The sequence below is a fragment of the Pan paniscus genome, chromosome 13, assembly GCF_029289425.2.
Source record: "Pan paniscus chromosome 13, NHGRI_mPanPan1-v2.0_pri, whole genome shotgun sequence".
Lineage (NCBI taxonomy): Eukaryota > Metazoa > Chordata > Mammalia > Primates > Hominidae > Pan > Pan paniscus.
In genome coordinates this window covers 90,364,940-90,386,880 of record NC_073262.2, presented here as the reverse complement: position 1 = coordinate 90,386,880, position 21,941 = coordinate 90,364,940, and the positions used below count along the sequence as shown (strand labels likewise).

At 34.3% G+C, this 21,941-nt stretch overlaps 1 long non-coding RNA gene across 1 annotated transcript in view; it reads left to right on the top strand.

Moving 5' to 3' along the window:
- LOC117979422 (uncharacterized) overlaps window positions 1-21,941 on the top strand; it is a 51,145-nt gene that overhangs the window by 13,358 nt on the left and 15,846 nt on the right. Inside the window, exons 2-3 of the long non-coding RNA XR_008624558.2 lie at window positions 10,608-10,695; window positions 11,249-11,585. This is a non-coding gene — a long non-coding RNA (uncharacterized LOC117979422). The remainder of the gene's footprint in view (window positions 1-10,607; window positions 10,696-11,248; window positions 11,586-21,941) is intronic.

Sequence of the window (21,941 nt, the reverse complement as noted above, 5' to 3'; positions counted from 1 at the left end):
TCTCTACTGAAAATACAAAAATTAGCTGGACGTAGTGGCACATGACTGTAATCCCAGCTACTTAGGAGGCTGAGGAAGGAGAATCGCTTGAACTTGGGAAGTAGAGGTTGCAGTGAGCCGAGATCGCGCCATTGCACTCCAGCCTGGGTGACAGAGCAAGACTGTCTTAAAATAAAATAAAATAAATTAAACTACACAATAGACATTAAAAATCCTCATCAAATTCAAAATAATGAATCATACCAAACACACTCTCAGACAACAGTGCAATAAAAATAGACGTAAATACTAAGAAAATTGCTCAAAACTACAATTATGTGGAAATTAACCTGCTCCTGAATGACTTTTGGGTAAACAATGAAATTAAGGCACAAATTAAGACATTATTTGACACTAATAAGAATGAAGTTACAACTTAACATAATCTCTGGCAGACAGCTAAAGCAGTGTTAAGAGGTAAGTTTATAGTGCTAAACCTCTACATCAAAAAATTAGAAAGACCTCAAATAAATTGCATAACAGCACACCTAGAAGAACTAGAGAAACAAGAGCAAACCAACCCCAAAGCTAGGAGAAGACAAGAAATACTAAAAATCAGAGCTGAATTGATGGAAACTGAGATGTGAAAAACCATATAAAAGATCAATGAAGTCAGCAGTTTGTGTTTTGAAATAATGAATATGATTGATAGACCACTAAGTAGTCAAATAAAGAAAAAAGACAGAAGTTCCAAATAAACACAATGAGAAATGACAAAGAGGACATTGCCACTAACCTCATAGAAAAACAAAAATGCCCTCAGAGACTAATGTGAACCCCTCTATGCACACAAACTAGAAAATATAGATGAAATTCCTGGAAACATACAACCTCCCAAGATTGAACCAAGAAGAAACGGAATCCCTCAATATACCAATAACAAGTCCTGAAATTGAATCAGTAATAAAAATGTTACCAACTAGAAAAAGCCTAGGACCAGATGGATTCACAGCCAAATTTTATGAGATGTATGAAGAAGAGCTGGTACCATTCCTACTGAAAATATTCAAAAAAAAAAAAAAAAAAAAAGAAGAAGAAGAAGGAAGAAGGACTTCTCTCTAGTTCATTCTATGAGGCCAGCATCAACCTGAAACCAAAACTCAAACTCACCAGAGGCACAATAAAAAAAGAAAACTTAGATCAATATCCTTGGTCATAGATGCAAAAATCCTAAATAAAACAGTGACAATTTGAATCCAGCAGCTCATGAAAAAGCTGAAACACCATGACCAAGTAGGCTTTATCACTGGGATGCAGGGACATTTCAACATAGGCAAATCAATAAGTGTGATTTATCACATAAGCAGAAGTAAAAAGAGAAACCACATGATCATCTCTATAGACACAGAAAAAACTTGATATAATTCAACATCCTTTCATGTTTACAACCTTCAACAAACTAGTTATTGAAAGAACATACCTCAATATAATAAGAACCATTTATGACAAACCCATAGCCAACATCATACTGAACAGACAAAACTTGGAAGCATTCTCCTTGTTAACCAGAACAAGACAAGGAAGTCCTCTCTTACCACTCCCATTCAGCATAGGACTGGAAGTCCTTAGCCAGGACAATAACTCAAGAGAAAGAATAAAAGGCATCCAAATAGGAAGAGACAAAGTCAAACTATCTGTTTGCAGAAGATATGATTATATACCCAGAAAATCCAATAGTTTCTGCCCCAAAATGCCTAGATTTGTTAAACAGCTTCCCCAGTTTCAGGATACACAAGCAATGTACAAAAATTATTATTTCTATACATAAACAATGTCCAAGCTGAGAGCCAAGTCAAAAACAAAATCCTATTCACAGTATCCACAAAAATAAGAAATCAGAAATAACACAAAAAAATTTTTAAAAAAACATTTGATGCTCATGGATAGGAAAAATCAATATTTTTAAAATGGCCATACTGTCCAAAGCAATTTATAGATTCAATGCTATTTCTATCAAACTACCAATAACATTCTTCACAGAATTAGCAAAAAGAAACCTATTTTAAAATTTATGTGGAACCAAAAAAAAGAGCCCAGATAGCCAATGCAATTCTCAGCAAAAAGAACAAAGCTGGAGGGATCACATTACCTGACTTCAAACTATACTACAATGCTACAGTAACCAAAACAGCATGACACTGTCAAAAAAAACAGACACATAGGCCAATGGCACAGAATAGAGAGCCCATAAATAAAGCCACACACTTACAACAATCTGATCTTTGATAAAGTTGACAAAAACAAGCAATGTGGAAAGGACCCTTTATTCAATAAATAGTGCAGGGTTAACTGGTTAGTCATATGCAGAAGATTGAAACTGGACCCCTTCCTTAAAACATATACATATACATATACATGTATATATACACATACACATACATATCTCACAGCAATCAGAATGGCTATTACTAAAAAGTCAAAAAATAACATATGTTGGTGAGGTTGTGGAGAAAAGGGAATGCTTATACGCTGCTGATGGGAATGTACATTAGTGTAGCAATTGTGGAAAGCAGTTTGGTGATTTCTCAAAGAACTTAAAACAGTAGTACCATTCAACCCAGCAGTACCATAATTGGGTATATACTCAAAGGATTATAAATTATTCTAAGGTAAAGACACATGCACGTACCTGTTCACTGAAGCACTATTCACGATAGCAAAGACACGGAATCGACCTAAAGACCCATCAGTAGTAGACTGGGTAAAGAGGATGTGGTACATTTAAACCATGGAATACTAAACAGCCATGAAAAAGAATCAGATCACACCTTTTGCAGCAATGTGTGGAACTGGAGCCCATTATTCTAAGCTAGCTAACACAAGAAGAAATAAATAAATACAACATGTTCTGCCTTATAAGTTGGAGCTGAACATTGAGAACATGTGGACACAAATAAGAAAAAAACAGACACTGGGGCCTACTTCAGGGTTAAGAGTGAGAGGAGGGAGATTATCAAAAAAACTACCTGTTGGGTACTACACTTATTACCAGGTGACAAAATAGTCTCTACACAGAACCTCTGTGACACACAATTTATGTATATAACTTACACACACATACTCCTGAACCTAAAATAAAATTTTAAAAAAGAAAATACCACATGATGCTGAAGGCAAAAGTAGTTTATAGGATGAGCATCATCCTTTCATATTTTCTTTCTTCATTTCAGAGATTTATTGAATTTATACAAATAATATTTGATAGAGCCTTGACCATTAGAGTACTCTATATTTCAGGAAAAAAGACTTCCACAAGGTAACTTCACCTTAATATAGAATCATGTTATTCAAGACAGATATTGTTTAAGTAGCAATGTTTTAGAAATAAATCAGCACTGGCAAAAGAGGCAAAGCTCCATTTTGAGGCAATCTAGACAAAGGGACTGGTTTCCATTTCAATAAATTTAAATTGAATGTAGAATAAAAATGGAACTAGCCTATGCTGTTGGCCCCTGTTTAAAGCTTAACTCTAGAGAAAAGACGAAAAAGGAGAAAAAAGCAGCATTCTGAAAAATTAACATCAAATGTTGAGAAACCCTTCCGGCAATAAGTCAGTAGTGATAAGGGAGAATTTGCAGTCTAAATCAAGAGGCTCTACATAAGGGGCTATGTTGGGTGCAGCTTTTGAGCATTTCTTTTGTTCCTCCCACATTAACTTTGGCATATTGTTGTTTGACCCTGCCAGTACATAACAAAAAACAGTTGCTGCAGCTGAGGCCACCCAGGTTTTGTTAGGGTAACAACAAGACAGCACCAAAGCTTGGCCAGGGCGGGAATCTGGTTCAGGTAGACCAGCTAAACTTGAAAGTTTCTACTTTCTTCTTCTCTCCATTCTCTACTCCCAAAGATGTGAATTAAAATCAAGATTATAACCTTGAACTGGTCTACTTTTTCTTTTCTTTTCTTTTTTTTTTTTTTTGTAGACAGAGTCTCACTGTGTCACCCAGGCTGGAGTGCAGTGGCAAGATTCCGGCTCACTGCAACCTCTGCCTCCCAGGTTCAAGAGATTCTACTGCCTCAGCCTCCCTAGTAGCTGGGACTACTGGCATCTGCCACCGCACTGGGCTAATTTTTGTATTTTTAGTAGAGACAGAGTTTCACCATGTTGGCCAGGCTGGTCTCAAACTCCTGACCTCAGGTGATCTGCCCACCTCAGACTCCAATGTGCTGGGATTACAAGTGTGAACCACCACACCTGGCCATGAACTGGTGTACGTTTTGAAGTTTAAGGAAGTATTCTGGGGGATGGAGTTGCAAAGTTCTCTGAGGGAAGGAGCTAGAAGATATGGTGGTAGGAATTTGAGTACTTCAGTATCTAGAGTACCCTTTCCTCAGGCAAAACCCTTAACTTTTCTCAAAGATATGGTACAAATCAGAGTCTGGGTTTCAGTATCTTCTCCTAATAAGCATACCCAGCTTCACTTTTGGGAACACTTGGAAGTGAGAATAGCTTATGGATAAAAAATATTACACACATGTTTTATATCATTGCTATGGAAGTATGACAATAAACAAATATGGGTTTTATAAAAGTAAATAGAAGGAGTTAAGAATTTAAGATAGGAATAATAAGTAGTGTGCTCAAAAAGAAGAGAAGAATATTGGTAATTTGAAAGAATATTAGTATATGAAGCTAGATCAAGGAGCCACAACAATTAGTATGAAAAATATCATAATGAACATTTTAAAATAGATGGGGTTACTTCTGGTTTCAGTTCCAAAATGTAAAGCTCGAAGTCTTTACTTACCTACTCACAAGAATAGCTGGAAAAAGTGAAAATCAATGACTTATCTTGTATCCCAAATAGCTAACATCATAAGGCAGCCTGCAACCCTGAAATTTGGAGAGGCAGATGAGTCCAAAGAGGCACAACCAAGACCTGCTTACCTGGAGCAGAAACTGCTAGAGCCAGAAGCTAATATAAATACTTAAATGCTAACTTTGATGAATGCAATAGACTGATGAGGACTAGTGTGAGAATAAAAAACTTCTGAGCTGCAATCTCGGGGGAAGCCCATACTTTTCTGGACTGTTTTCTCAGAAAGCCACTAGTTCTCACAGTTAAGATCTCGAATCTCTCACTGTGGCTCTAGCAGAGAGAGAGAGTTATCACTCTGAAATGATCCTAGATCCTTCTCCATAACAAAAGCCTACTTTCCAGAGGAAAAGAATTAGGCAGAACCTTATCCTGAGAAAATGGAATTCCTCTGACTTAAGTCCCCTCCAGAGCCTTCCTATCCACAATCAGGGGAAATCACAGTCAACAGGAGTGAAGATTTCAAGTAAATTGATTAGACCCCTACACTAGGAAAGAAAATAGGAGACTCTGGGAGGGAAAAAAAAAGTTATACCATTTGAGGAACACTTGTAAAGCTCACAGCCCAAGGTATAGGTTCACTAAAAGACTGAGTTTAATGAGAAGATTATAGAATGTTCCTTCTCTCCCATATAACATAACAATACACCAAGAGTACTCTAATATAATAATAGTAGATTAAGGCTGCAAGAAATGCAAGACCAAGAAAAAAAAAAAAATATATATATATATATATATCTAATGTACCTTGTTCTACAGCAAAGTAAAGCAATAAAGGCTCTGAGGAGTAATCTGGCCACATTTTAAGAAAATATTTAAATGTGATTTCTCCACTAAAATTAACCCATCCTAAAGTTATTTGCAAGTGGAAGAGGTCGTTTATGGTTAGTTTAAATCATTTCTCCACTAAAAGAAATTCCCAGAGGCATCAAGAATCTCTCTTTATTTTCTCTTGTAGTTATTTTTATTGTCTGTCTAGACTTTTAAAACAGGCTTCTAGGTGTGACTAATAGGCCATACTGAAATACTTCGCATAACATTACACTTTCAGATATTCTCTTACACCTTGCCTTAAATTTAGCTATACTCATTTTCTCTTGGACAAGCTTTCCCAAGGTGGCTGTTCAATTCCAGTTGAAGCTAATGAGTCTAATTCAGCTACCTCTACTCAGATTAAATTGCCTTGCGATTCAGTGTCAGCACCTTTTTTTAAACAATCTCTTTGAATGTTCTGTTAAAGTCAAGTCTGAAAATAAGATAGTTTGCAAACAATGGAATTTCATTTCCAGATGTAGAGCATCTAAATTTTATTTGGTAATCAAGAGAAAGGAATGCATTAGAGAAAGAAAATCAACCATACTCTTACTTCGACTTAAAAAAGAAGTTAGCCTAAAGTGGAAAAGGACTTTTCATTAAATTAAAGTACATTAGAAACAATGATTTTTATTCAAGTTTTAAGATGTTCTAAATTCTTTTAACCCCCTGTATTGCAAAATTTTTATTAGATGACAATTATTTCATGCAAATATTAAAATAGTATTTCAATACATATTGTAATATCTGTTTTATTCCTGGTGATATGAGCATTTTTTTCAAATGTTCTTATTGTATATAAAATAATATAATGTACTTTATGTGTACATGAGTGCTGTTTATTGCCTATAAAACATTCATCTTGAATTTCCACATCTGTTATTTGCTGAAAACACAATGTGAATTTTTAAATTGCACTCATAGTATGCAAATAAAATGAAATAGCAGGCAAAAAGTCCCTGGCATTCACCATAAATATATATAAACTGATATAAACAAGCCGACTAATTTTGTGACAAAATTTTCTACAGTGTTGCGTGGTATAGTGCTTTAAAATGCCACATTCCATTAAATATAGAAGCTTTCATGAGATTGATATGGATTTAGCATAGGAACACTATTCTATCTTTAAATGAGTAAAATTATTTATTGCTTGTGTTTATGGACAAAAGAAAACTTGCTCAAGAAGTAAGCCCATGAAGGACTTGCAGTTTAGGAGACTATAACTTTGCTACTTCCATTTGTTTTTACAAGGTAGTAACATGTGAGATTTGACTGTCCTGACATTATGGCTAGCATTTCCTGGTCATTGTTTGAAAAAATGTGTTGAGCATCTTTTGCACAATAGCTCATAAAACCCTCATAACCACCCTCTGAGAAGTTAGTACCATTACAACATTTTATCCATGAAGAATCTGAGGCTCAAAAAAGATAAGACACCTGCTAAATACCTGGGATTTGAAGTCAGTCAGGACTGGGTTTAGTTAATCTTCCTATTTTATAGCCATTAAAGCTTTAATTGAATCACATAACAAACACAATTTAAGGTGGCTTGTAAAAACCCTGGCTCTGTCTTTCGGACTCACAATCTAAGGTATACGCACAATCCACAGCTGTAGTTGAAATATTTACAAAGTGCAAAAAATTGTAAGGTGGCTCCTGACTCTGCCTCAGTTTCAGTAATAGTCTTGGAGAGGGGCCTGTAGCAAGTGACAGTATTCACAAGTTGTCTAACAAAGGTGACTGATCCTCAAATCCACTAATAGTTAAATTACAGAAGAGCCATTCTTCCTATGTTATGTGAAAATGTCAAAAGTATAGATTTTTAAAAAAGAGTCGTATTTTTTTTTGAATTGACAAAAGAAATTAGAATTTTAGAAAGCCTTTCAAATGAATAAAAAAAAATTGATGTGTTGGGCTTGGTTTATAGGCTCCCAGTTTGCAGCCTATATGCAAATATGGACTCATCTATTCCCTCTGTTCTGAGATTTTTCTCAGTCATCTGGTTTCACTGAATAACAGTGATGCAGGACAGATGAGTCTACAAATTAGGGCTTAGCCTAGGAGGGTTCTTGGCTTCACCCAAGAAAGAACTCAAGGATGAGCCAGTGGTCTTAGACAGAAATATTTTTACTAAACAGTACTGCTCCTTGCAAAGCTATGTAAATTGAGGGGCAAGTTATTTAAAACTTTCTAAGAAAGGGGTGGCAATTGTAAACTGCCATGACACTGGTGGGAATGCCTTATACTAATGAGCAATGAGGGAAACTAGGGATCACTTTTATGGCCATCCGCTGGTTCTTGCCAGTTTCTTCACTTTAACCTGTCTAGACCAGATCCTGTTTTGGTCAGCAGGGTTGTGACCAGAAAATAAATCCTTTCAGTCTCCGAATCTCAGCAATACTATCTTTACCCTCACCTAGGATTAAAACCAGTAACTGGAATTATTTTTTGATCTTCTATAGCCAATGCCTTGTCAGGCCCTGTTATCCTCATTTCCATTTTCACTGAATTTGCTCTGGTCACATCTTCATCACTACCCTACCTCAGTTTTTCTTATGCTAGTCCACTCTTGCATAAGATTTTCCTAAAACATTTTTTTTCCTGTAAAACTGCTGCTTAGAAACTTGTGATATGTTTCTACCACCTAACAGAAGTAAATTAAAGGCCTTCCATGACCTGACCCAATCTATCTTTTATCTTTCTGGTTCCCAGTGCCCTAGGTTAACCTCTATATAAGTCAGGGTTCTCCAGAGAAACAGAATCAACAAGATATAGATATAAGTATAGATATATAGATGTAATAAATACATATTTATTATAAAGAATTGGCTCATATGATTATAGAGCCTGATAAATTTTAAGACCTGCAGTAGGCAAGCTGGAGACCAAGGAAAGCCAATGGTGTAGTTCCAGCATGAGTCCAAAGGTCTGAGAACAAAGAGAGCTGATGGTGTTCCAGTCCAGAGGTCAGCGGTCTTGAAACCTAAGAAAAGCTGGTTTTTTTTTTTTTAGTTCAGATTTGAAGGGAGGAAAAGACCAATGTTCTATCTCAAGGCAGTCAGGTAGGAGGAGTTCTCTCTTACTTAGTTATTTTGGTTGATAAAAGTCTTTAATTTATTGGATGTGATCCATCCACATTGGAGAAGGCAATCTATTTTACTCAGTCTACAGATTCAAATGTAAACTTCTGCTAAAAACACCCAATATAGACACATCTAGAATAATATTTGGCCAAAGTTGGGCACCCGTGGTCCAATCAAGTTGACACATAAAATTAAGCATCATATATTTCTTCCCTAAAAGTTCTAATATATTATGAAATTTACTTACATAATGTATGTTTGGATTATCCACTTTACCAGAACATGAGTTCCACAAAAACAGGGCTTTTGGTCTTCTTTGATCATTCTTTTATACCCAACATTTAGAAAAGTTCTCCACACAAAGTATATTGCTCCACAAATTGCTGCTAGATAAATATTATTATATCAATATTTTGTATTAACATTATGACTTCTTATACTATAAAGCTACACCTTCCCAAATGTTGGTTTTGGACACACGTATTGCTCTTAAATGACTGGGAAGTGTGATTATGATGGAAACAGAAGAAAGAAGACTTACTTTGTTTTGTAGTCTAGGAGGGTTTCATAAAGAAGATGAGACAAGTTGTGCCCTGAAGGATTAGTTGGAATTGTGGTGACTTCAGAAGAAGATGGAATACGTTACAGGAAAAAGAAACGACTTAAAAAAAATGGGAAGAGGGAAAAAGTGCAAACATATAAAAAGAGGAAAACAGTTGATCAAATTGGAACCAATTAGAATTTTTATAAAAGGTTTGGGAAGGAAGGAAAGCAGTAACAGTTTTGTCTTAATGATGTTTGAGGAGAAAATGTCTGAAGTTATGGTTTTAGAGTTGAAGTCGTATTTTAAAGTCATAAATGCTGTGTCCAGGGTTTTTACATTATCTTGTGATGAAAGGGAAGTCATCAAAAGTCCTCAAAGAAGATAACAGCATGACATATGTAAAATGTAAGAAAATTAATCTCACCATGTTAGATAGCTCATAATGATAAAGAGATTATGCAAAGAAAACAAATAGGTGACTGATATTTTATTCACTGTAATTTTAGTTCTTCCGCTAAGAAAAAGCAAAATCAATTATTTTTCAAATAAAAGGGCATTTGTTACCAAAGAAATATATTTATTTTTGAGGAGATCAACATACTGGAGACTAATAAAGTTTGGGAGTCTCGGGAAGCACCACCTCCCATATGTCTTCATGTCACTCTTGTTTAACTGTTCAGGGCCCAGAACAGGATCTTTAGACTGAAACTGAGAATAGGCACTGAGAAGCTCTTTGTTAAATGACATACAGATTTATACTTTCTGACAACTACAATGCTATTTTTTCCTTAGATCATTATTGAAGATCCCTGCAAATAAAATATAAGTCAAAAAGTGGAAGTAATCCATCCTTAAAGTGGATGGATCAGACCTGTGAAATCAGTTTTTCTTCTAGAAAATAAATAATGAGCAGTGAATTAGTACTGGCTGTACTTTAAGCTGCAGCGATGTCTGCTGTTCCAATACAAATAGTATTACTTTGTTATTAAAATCGAAGCCATTTCCTTGGTTCTAAAGACAACTTCTCCATCAGCGCACTCCATTACTCTGAAAAGTACTGGGTGAACAATGCATTTATAATCGTTTAAAATAGCAGTGTTAAGCTTGTGTGATTGTGTGTGTGTATGTGTGCGTGTGCTAAACATACTACTTCAACAAAAAAGGGATTAGGATTAAAAGCAGGGTGAAATCAGAGAAAATGGGAAGGAAGAGAAAACTCAAAAGTTGTATTATGAAAACAAACTTTGAGTGTGATTTTGTCAAAACAAGTTGATTGACAACTCTTTCCATTCTTCTATCCAAATACAGAATGAGAAGACTTCTCTCAAAAGAAAGTCTAGAATTCTATGGTTGTGAAAAGTTGTGACTGGAAAGCTTGGCAAATAAGTCTGCTGCCGTAAGTATAATTAAAAATACAAAGCCAGTCACTTTTATGTATTTGCTTAGAATTCAAGTAAAAACTGGAATTTCAATATATTTTATACGATAAGAGGTGATATTTTTTCTTTCTGAAAAATAATTTTAATGTATCTTCAATTTGTCAATGTCTTACTTGAAACGCACTAAAGGGACCATAATTATAAGTCATATATTAAAAGAAACACAAGATTTAGCATAAAGATGAAATATAATTTTGTAAATTAAGCAATTTTTGTTCCATGATGCTTTCGCTTTGTCTTACGTTGTAGAAACCATTATTATATTAAAACTTTTGATTCACAATCATGAAATCTAACTGAAAAGTATTTCTCATATCCAAATGCAAAATGTATACCTAAGATAACTGACTAATTTGAAGCTTGATGTTCTCAATTTTCAAGGCGATTTGTTGAAAATATACTCTGTTCTTTGATTAAATAATAGTTTCAGTATTAGCTGCTCTCATTTTTTAAAACTAAATAATGTAGTTTGTAGCAATAAAAAACATGTTTTCTTTTATCTTTTTTTAGAGACAAAGTCTTGCTCACCCAGGCTGGAGTGCAGTGGCATGATCATAGTTCACTGCAGCCTTGATCTCCTGGGCTCAAGTGATTCTCCCATCTCAGCCTCCCGGTAGTTAGGACTATAGGCATAAACCACCATGCCCAGCTAAGTAAAAACAAACAAACAAAAAAACAAAACAACAACAACAACAAAAAATACCTTTTTGTAGAGATTGGTCTCAATATATTGCCCAGGCTAGTCTCCAAAGATCCTCAAGCAATATTGCCACCTTGGCCTTCTGAAGTGCTGGAATTACAGGCATGAACCACCTTACCCAGCCACAATGAAACATTAGTTGCAAAGGTACGTTATAATTTTGAATAAATAATTCACCATTAGTACAAAATAGTATGATACTCAGGTTATGTTCAAAAAATGTCCTAGCATGTGAACAGTTGTAATAAATTACTGATTTCTTGAACTGCAAGGACTATAATATCTTCTTAGAAATGTATTCTGGGTTAAAAAATAATAATCTGCATAATATCTGAAACCTATAGTATCTTTGGCAAAGAGAGAGGCAACTGATATTTTTTTTTATTTGATGATGGTTTTATTTTCAAAGCTATAATTAAATGAGATAAAAATATATAGTTGAAGTGCCAAAGCAACTTAAACATAAATAACAGCTGCTCCTCATCTGAGAATTTCATTTATATATACAACTTTTGTTATGCCCTTAAAGATTTTTAACCAGTATACAGCTAATTCAGCATCCAGTATCCCAAGATATGCTTTATACTCAAAGAGGATAGAAAAGAGAAGAGAAGCATTTCCTGGCATCCATGCTGTACAGATAAATTTTGCTTTAAAAGCAAATAGAAGACTCTTCACTATGTACAAAGTTTCAGGTTTTTGAACCAATAAAGTAGGATTGATGACTCATTAAAAAATCCCAGTCATGGCTGGATTCATTGCTCCTAAGAAACTGGACATGATTTGCATTATAGCTATTTTAGGGAAATCAAAGCTATGAGAAGTAACAGGTTTGTTTAATCACTAGTGCAACTGATTTTTTTTTGTGATACTAGTCAAAAGCAGTGGCATTGGTGAAGGAGGAAAAGAGGGTAGTAGTGGAATTCCCCCACTGTTTGTGGAAAGGCAGCCAGAGCTGAGAGGGCTTTAGGGATGTTGAAAAGACACTGCAGATGACAAAGTGGCTGCTAGTGGGTGAAAAAACAACTTCAGCTAAGAGATAGTGTACTAAGTGTTCTTTTTATCTTTATTATCTGGTGTCTCCTAAAATAACTCCCCATTAACTGAAATAATCTCATCATGCATGTTTCTTGAAAACTTAAACTGAGTAACCCACACAAACATGATGATCCCCAGTATATGTATTCTGTTTTATAAGTTTGCCTGCCAAAATCATAATGTAAACAAGCTATGTGTGAACAGGAATTATTATAAGGATACTGAAAGGTACAATTTATTTAGAATAAAGTACAATTTATTTAGAATATCTCAGTGTTTGGAGAGATGGAAAAGATGAGAAAATGGCAAGAAAGATCACTTCAAAACCCATTGATAAGTTTTAGAAATGAAATTACTGTTTGGTTTATGAAAAATAAAAGGTTTTAAGCTTTTTTAAAAGAAACATTCTACCAATAAACAAGCCATGAAAATCTTTCACACAATAAAAAACTCTATATAAACCTATTAAGTAATAATTTACTGCAAATGCTGTTACAAAAGTCATTGATTTCATAAGTTAAAATTGTTGAGTTTTTGAAAATACATAATTTTAATTGGATTTATAGCCCCAAATTATAAATTTTATTATTCAATTTACTTTCATAGCAAAGTACATATAGAAGTATTTTTCTATCTGCCTCTAATCTCTTTCTCTCACACATGCATATTGTTTATATGTGTAATAGACTATTTCTAAAGGATATAAAGTAGATTGGTTCACATTCAAACTTAATCTACCATGCCTATTAATTTATATTTATATTTTACCCAGGTATCAGCTTGGCCCTATACAAATAATGGGAAAAACCCTTAAGATTATTTCTGTCAGTTTGGATACATTATTTGCAAAGCACTTTTGAAACCCTGAAGTGAGGGTGAATGGGCCATGAGTGATAAATGATACTCACTTATTGGGTAAGAATTAAGGACAGCTCTATGGGCTAATTCTGTTATCTTCAATCTCTAAAGTTATCTTTAAAATAGAAAAGGGATGATTTCAATTATGCCTGAATATGTTAAAGAAGCACACTTCCTAATGGAAAAGAGAAAATTTCTCCTAAGTTAATATTATATCATGACAGGCTGCTCCATTAGACTATTTTGAACTGGGTTTCTATTGTCCATTACTTAAAACTATATTGGTAATTAACCTTGCTGTTTAATCTCAGTGAAGATGAGTGTAATCTTTTTTCTTGCAGATATCAGTAAGTACATCAACTTTGCTGTGGCTTTTAATATATGAGAGGAACAAATTTCAAAATTATCTTAATTGCTAATCGACTATAGAAAGGATTGTGATTATTAAGGAATTGACCCTTGGTGGAAATATAATTTCCTGAGATGCTTTAATAAGAGAGCTTAAGAAAAAATATTAGACCGGAATTTCTATGATTTCAAATTTTGATCTATGGGATTAAAACTTTATAACAAATCTCTTATTGCTTTCCCAAAGAGTCTGGCATAACATAGATGTTCAAATGTTTGTGAATTAAGTACAATAACATTGAATTTCCAGGGCTGCCTCCTTGGTTCATACTTTTACCACAACACAGTTTGACATTGAAATAACCTTCTAAATCGGGAGCCGGAAAACTTTTTTCTGTAAAGGGTTAGAGAGAAAATATTTTCAGGTTGCCATATGGTCTCTGTCTCAACTACTCAGCTGTGCTGTTCTAACTTAAAAACAGTACATAAACAATACATGTGTCTCAATAAAACTTTGTTTACAAAAACAGGTAGTAGATCAGATTGGGCCTATGGGTCATAATTTGTCAGTTCCTGTTCCAAATGACCTTCCTGTTGCAAGTCTTCCTATTTACATACTTTTAGTCTTGTAGTGAAGAAATATAAGCAAGTTGTATTGAGGCACCACATTGAACTTACTGAGATGCCCCTTGGGATATTTTAAATGTTCAAGGGAAACATGGTGATATTTGTTGATGGCTATTACTCTTCTGTGGCTATTACTTTTCTGTCTACTTAATAGAATCGTTAGGTATTTTTTGGCCTAAGAGGGCTATAAAAAATTACTGAAACATGAAGGGAACCTTGAATTGAGTTTGGGAATCTCTGCTCTAATCTATCTCATATTTTCCTGATGGATACATTTTACTACAGTATCTTTGCTGTTCCAAACCCCTCAATAACTTCCTACTGATTACAGCACAACGAGAACATAAAAACAGAAATTGCCTAGTTTTACAGATCCCTGTCTTAATATAAAACCATAATTCAAGGAATAACTAAAAACATCAGTTAATCTAGGAAGTCCTAAAATAAGCCTTTTAATTTTTTTAGATACACATTCAGGAAAGGGAGAACACAAAATCAAAGGAAGAAATGAACAAAGAATAGTTGAAGGGATAGCACATAAATCAATCTGATTTATTAGAGAGCTTAAGAGGAAATTTGACAGAGGGATGGGAGAAGAAAGTGAAGCACATGGAAAGAATAGCACATGGTAAGACACAGCAAGATATGTATAGGAAAGCCTTGTTATATTATTATACTAAAGTGTCAGTTACTGACAGTTGATGCTGAATTCGCAGGCATGAGCCATAGCATGAAGGGCATTTTATGCCATACAATAGGCTTAGAATATTGTTGTACAAGTAATGAAGATCAACTAAAGGGCTTTGGGAAGGCCAAATTTTGGTTTTGGATTAATAATTAGTGCATCAGTGTGGAAGAAAAATTGGACAGATTGGAGATGGATTCAAGAAGAGAAATGCAAAATCAAAATGAAAATTAATGAAGCCATTATTCAACTGTCAAGGCAATGTTCTAAACACTTTACATGTATTCACATTAACTCCTCAGAGTAAACCTGTGAGATAGGTACTATGATTATTCTTTGTCTTTGATAGTCTAGGAAACTAAGAAACAGAGACGTGAAGGCTACGGAGTAAGTAAATAGTATAGCTGGAAATCAAACCCAGTTGTCTAGCCACAGAACTCATGTTCCTAAGAACTATATTAATTGCCTCTCAATAATCTAAATAAGAGATGAAATAGGGCCCACTTATGACAACAGCAATAGTACAGAGAGACAGGAAAGCCAGAGACAGTAAACTCATAGGACTTAGGAATTAATCCCAAGTGAAGGAGAAGAATACGTCTGTGACATTGTTCAGATTTGAGGCTGTGATGATTGTATCAATAGTGAGGATATAAGAGGAGGAAGAATTTGGTTTGAGAAAAAATTAGTTCAAGTCCAAATATGTTAAATTAACATGCTGAAATATCCAGGCACAGATATTCAGTAAGAAGTTTTATATATAGTACAAAAATTCTGTCAAAGTCTAATTTGATAATACATATTTCTGAATTGCCAGAATTGCCAGAGTTGGTCTATTAGTTCATTCTCACATTACTATAAAGAAATACCTGAGACTGGGTAGTTTATAAAGAAAATAGGTTTAATTGGTTCACAGTTCTGCAGGCTGTACAGGAAGCATGATTGCTGGTATCTGCTTATCTTCTGGAGAGTCCTCGGTTAACATACAATTATGGCAGAGGACAAGGGGGAGCACACATATCACAGGGCCAAAGTATGAGCAAAAGAGTTTGGGGGAGGTACCATACACTTTTCAACAGCATCTCATGAGAGCTCATTCACCATCATGACCAACAGTACCAAGGGGATGGTGTTGAACCATTCCTGAGAAATCACCCTCATGATCCAATCACCTCCCACCATGCTCCACCTCCAACATTGGGAATTACATACGAACATGAGATTTGGGTGGAGACACAGATACAAACCATATCAGATGGTAATATAAGCTATGTAATTTCTGTAATCATGCAGATAGGGTGAATAATGTGAGCAAGCCAAGTAGAGAACCCTGGTGCACATTAGCATTTAGGGGACAGTTGAAGAAGTAAGAGCCTAGATGAAGAGTATTAGACAGTACTACTACAATCGTTATATCACTTCTTCTGTTTTCACACCCTTTTCTAGCAAGATTGAAAATGTCTGGCATACTTATACGCCTTTATCCATGGTTTCTTTCTGATAGAACAAAATGCTGTGTATAATGCACCTGGTTTTGCATTATAGCCACAATCATTAAAATTCTGTAAATAGTAGACTGTTTTTACTGTTGTATTATTGAATGAAGAATTGACTAGAGAAGGAGAAGCATTGGATCTTGGCTCAATTCTCAGAACTGTAAATGGGTCATCAAAGCTACTCTCTGAATCATAACCTGCATGTGGAAGAGTAGGACACCACTTCTTCCTAGGGCTTGTAATGTTTAGAATGTTTTCTTTTTATTATCTTTATTATCTGGTCTCTCCTTAAAATAACTCCCCATTAACTGAAATAATCTCATCATGTGTGTTTCTTGAAAATTTAAACTGACTAACCCACACAAACATGATGATCCCCAGTATATGTATGCTCTTTTATAAGTTTGCCTGCCAAAATAATAATGTAATAATAATAATGTAAACCAGCTACGCATGAACAGGAATTATTATAAGGATTCTTCACTTAAACAATAATTGTGAATTGTGCTGCTATAAACATACGTGTGCAAGTGTCTTTTTCCTGTAATGACTTCCTTTCCTTTGAGTGGGTACCCAGCAGTGGGACTGATGGGTCGATGGTAGATCAGACTTTTAGCTCTATAAGGAATTGCTGTACTGTTTCCATAGAGGTTGCACTAATTTATATTCCTATCAGTAGTGTGTAAATGTTACCTTTCTCCCATATCCACACCAGTGTCTACTGTTTCTTGACTTTTCTTTTTTTCTTTTTGAGACAAGTTCTCACTCTCTCACCCAAAATAGAGTGCAGTGGCATGTTCATGGCTCACTGCAGCCTCGACCTCCTGGACTCAAACGATCCTCTGGCCTCAGCCTCTGGAGTAGCTGGGACCACAGGTGCACACCACCACACCTGGCTGATTTTTTTTTTTTTTTATTTTTTTATTTTTTGTGGAGATGGGGTTTTGCCATGTTGCCCAGGCTGATCTCAAACTCCTGAGCTCAAGTGATCAGCCCACCTTGGCCTCCCAAAGTGCTGAGATTACAGGCATGAGTCACTGTGGCCCGCCTGTTTTTGGATTTTGTAATAATGTCCATTCTTGCGGGAGTAAGGTGGTATCTCATTGTGGCTTTAATTTTCACTTTTCTGATGATTAGTGATGTTGAACATTTTTTCATATGTTTGTTGGCCATTTGTAAATCTTCTTTTGAGAAATGTTTATTTATATCCTTTGTAGACTTCTTAATGGGATTATTTGCTTTTCTCTTTTTTGTTGTTGTTGTTGTGTTCGTTTTTTTTTTTTTTTTTGAGTTCATTGTAGATTGTGGATACTAGTCCTTTGTCAGATGTATACTTTTCAAATATTTTCTCCCTTTTTTTTTGTTTTCTCTTGATCACTGCAGTTGTTATGCAGAAGCTTTTTAGTTTAATTTGGTCCCATTCATTTATTTTTGTTTTTATTGCATTTGCTTTTGGGGTCTTTGTCATTAATTTTTTGCCTGGGCTGAAGTCTAGAAGAGTTTTTCTGACATTTTCCAGAACTTTTAGTTTCAGGTCTTATAGTTAAGGCTTTGATCCATCTCAAGTTAATTTTTGTATAAGATGAGAGACAGGGATCCAGTTTCATTCTACATGTGGCTTTCTAGTTTTCCCAGCACCATTTATTAAATAGGGTATCCATTCCCCAATTTATGTTTTTGTATGTCTTGTCAAAGATCAATTCACTGTACATATTTGGCTTTATTTCTGGGTTCTGTATCCTGTTCCACTGGTCTATTTTTATAGCAGTACCATACTGTTTTGGTAACTACAGCCTTATAGTGTCATTTGAAGTCTAGTTATGTGGTGCCTCCAGATTTCTTCCTTTTGCTTAGGATTGCTTTGGACATTTGGGCTGTTTTTTGATTCCATATGAATTTTAGTACTTTTTTCTAATTCTATTAAAAATTATGTTGGTATTTTTCTGGGAATTGCATTGAATCTGTAGATTGCTTTGAGAGTTTGGTCATTTTCACGATATCAATTCTTCCAGTCCATGAGCATAGGATGTGTTTCCATTTGTTTGTGTCATTCATGATATCTTTCAGCAGTGTTTTGTAATTGTCCTTGAGGAGGTCTGTCACCTGCTTGGTTAAGTGTATTTTTAGTTTTAGTTTTTGTTTTTTTTTTTCAGCTGTTGCAAAAAGGATTGTGTTCTTGATTTGATTCTCAGCTTGGTTTTTGTTGGTGTTTGTCCACATTGATCTTGTAACCTGAGACTTTATTTAATTCATTTATCAAATCTAAAAGTCTTTTGGAGGAGTTTTTAGGATTTTCTAAGTATACAATCATATCATCTGCAAACAGCTACAGTTTGACTTCCTCTTTTCCAATTTGGATACCCTTTCTTTCTTTTGCCTAATTGCTCTAGCTCGTATTTCCAGCATTACATGAATAGGAGTGGTAATAGTTAGCATCCTTGTCTTGTTTCTGTTCTCAGGGGAAATGCTTTCAACTTTTCCCCATTCAATATGATGTTGGCTGTGGGTTTGTCATATATGGCTGTTATTATTTTGAAGTCAGTCCCTTATATGCCTAATTTGTTGAGAGTTTTTATCATAAAGTTATGCTGGATTTTGTCAACTGCTTTTTCTGTATCTATTGAGATGATCATATGGTTTTTGTTCTTAATTCTGTTTATGTAATGTATCACATTTATTGACTTGCATATGTTAATCCATTCCTACATCCCTGGAATGAAACCTACTTGATTATGATGAATTAGCTTTTTGATGTGCTGTTGGATTTCATTAACTACTATTTTCTTGAGAATTTTTGTGTCTACGTTTATCAGAAAAATTGGTCTGTAGTTTTCTTTTTTTTTTTGTTATGTCCTTCCCTGGTTTTGATATCAAAGTGATTCTAACTTTAAAGAATGATTTATGGAGGATTCCCTTTTTTTCAGCCTTTTGGAATAATTTCAGTAGGATTGGTACAATTATTCTTTGAATGTCTGGTAGAATTCAGCTGTGAATCTATCTGGTCTTGGGCTTTTTTGTTGTTGTTGGCAATTTTAAAATTACTGATTCAGTCTTACTACTTGCTATTGGTCTGTCCAAGGTTTCTGTTTCTTCCTCATTTAATCTAGGTGGGTTGTATATTTCCAGGAAATTGTCAATCTCCTCTAGATTTTCTAGTTTGTGTGCATAAAAGTGTCCATAGTGGTATCAAATGATCTTTTTTATTTCTGTTGTGTTGGTTGTAATGTCTCTAGTTTCATTTTAAATTGAGCTTATTTCTATCTTATCTCTTCTTGGTTAATCTAGCAATTGTCTACTTTATTTTTTTCAAAAAAACAAGTTTTTTATTTCATTGATTGTATTTTCTTTTTTGGAATTTCATTTCATTCTGCTCTGATCTTTGTTATTTCTTTTCTTCTTCTAGCTTTGGGTTTATTTTGTTCTTGTTCCTCCACTTTCTTGAGTTGTGACATTAGGTTGTCAATTTGTACTCTTTCAGACTTTTGGTTGTAGGCATTTAGTGCTGTAAACTTTTTTCTTAGCACTGCTCATGCTGTATCTCAGAGGTTTGATAAATTGTCATTATTATCATTATTCAGTTCAAAGATTTTTATAATTTTCATCTTGATTTCATTGTTAACTCAGACATTCAGGAGCAGATTATTTAATGTCTTTGTATTTGTATAGTTTTGAGGGTTCCTTTTGGAGTTGATTTCTAGTTTTATTCCACTGTGGTATGAGAAGATACTAGACGTTATTTCAGTTTTTAAAAATATACTGACTCTTGTTTTGTGGCCTTTCATATGGTCTATCTTGGAGAATGTTCTATGTGGATGAGAAGAATGTATATTTTGCAAACCTTGGGTAGAATGTTCTGTAAATATTCATTAAGTTCATTTGTTCTAGCATATCGTTTAAGTCCATTGTTTCTCTGTAATTTATTTTATGTCTTAAAGATCTGTCTAGTGCTGTCAGGTGTGTATTGAAGTCTCCCACTATTATTGTTTTCCTATCTCATTTCTTAGGTCTAGTAGTAATCTTTTTATGAATCTAGGAACTCTAGTGTTTGATGTTTATAAATTTAGGATTGTGATTCTTCTTGGTGAATTGATCCTTTTATCATTATATAGTGATCAGTTTTGTTTTTTTCACCATTGTTGCTTTGAAGTCTGTTTTGTCAGATACAAGAATTGTTACTCCTGCTTGCTTTAGGTTTCCATTTGTGTGGAATACCTTTTTTTACTCTTTTACCCTGAGTTTATATGAATACTTCTGTGTTAGGTGAGTCTATTGAAGAAGCAGATATTTGAATCATGACCTTTTATTCATTCTGCCATTCTGTTTAAGTGGAGCACTTAGGCCATTTACATTCACCATTAATATTGAGATGTGAGATACTCTTCTCTTCATCATGTTAATTGTTACCTAGATAGTTTTGGTTTTATTGTCTTATTGTTTTACAGACTCTGTTTTTAGTTTTCAAGAGGTTCTACTTTGGTGCATATTGGCCTTTTGATTTTGAGGTTTAGAACTCCTTTTAGCATTTCTTATAGTGCATGTTTGGTAGTGACAAATTCCCTCAGTATTTGGAAATGACTTTATTTCTCCTTCATTTGTGAAACTTAGTTTTGCAGGATGTCAAATTCTTGGCCCACAGTTGTTGTTTAAGGAAGTCAAAGATAGGTCTCTAATCCTTTCTGGCATCCAAGGTTTATGCTGAAAAGTTGGTTGTTAGTCTAATAGGTTTTTCTTTGTAGGTTACCTAATGATTTTGTCTTACTGCTCTTGGAATTCTTTCCTTCATGTTGACTTTAAATAGACTGATGACTATATCCCTTGGTAATCTTTTATACTGATTTGATTCAAATTATTATAAAGGATTTTACAGAAGTAGCACAATTAAGGTTTATGAAAGAATGTGGGGTTAATTTGTAAAAATAAGATAGAATGAACAGAAATCAAATATGAAAGTGTAACAGAATTTGCTTTTTCAAAAGGAAAATACAGAATTATTGAAGCAAGAATGCTGTGTACAATGAAGAAATAAAATTCTTTTAAACATTAAAATAAAATGGAGTGTACTTTGAAAACTATTCATTAAAATTTATGACAGTTGTAAAAATGACTTAATTGCATATTTTCCTTTGTATTTCACATTAGTTAAGCAATTTGACAGAATTGCATTTTAAAGTACAAATGTTCAGTTTCTATTTATGTGCAGAATATGGCTATTTGTTTATTGACTTATTAATCACCGGATATTTGTTTCAGTATGGTTTTAGGTGAAATAAATTCTTCCAATTCAATAAAGTGTGAAACTTCCAATAGCAGAACAAAATTTACAAATATATGTATTTAACCTAAGTAATTTGTATTAAAATTTGTGTTTACCTGCTCTTTTTTATCACAACTTGATGTATTTTACTAATGCTAAGTATTTTATATTATTTAATAATATGAAATGAGAATCTT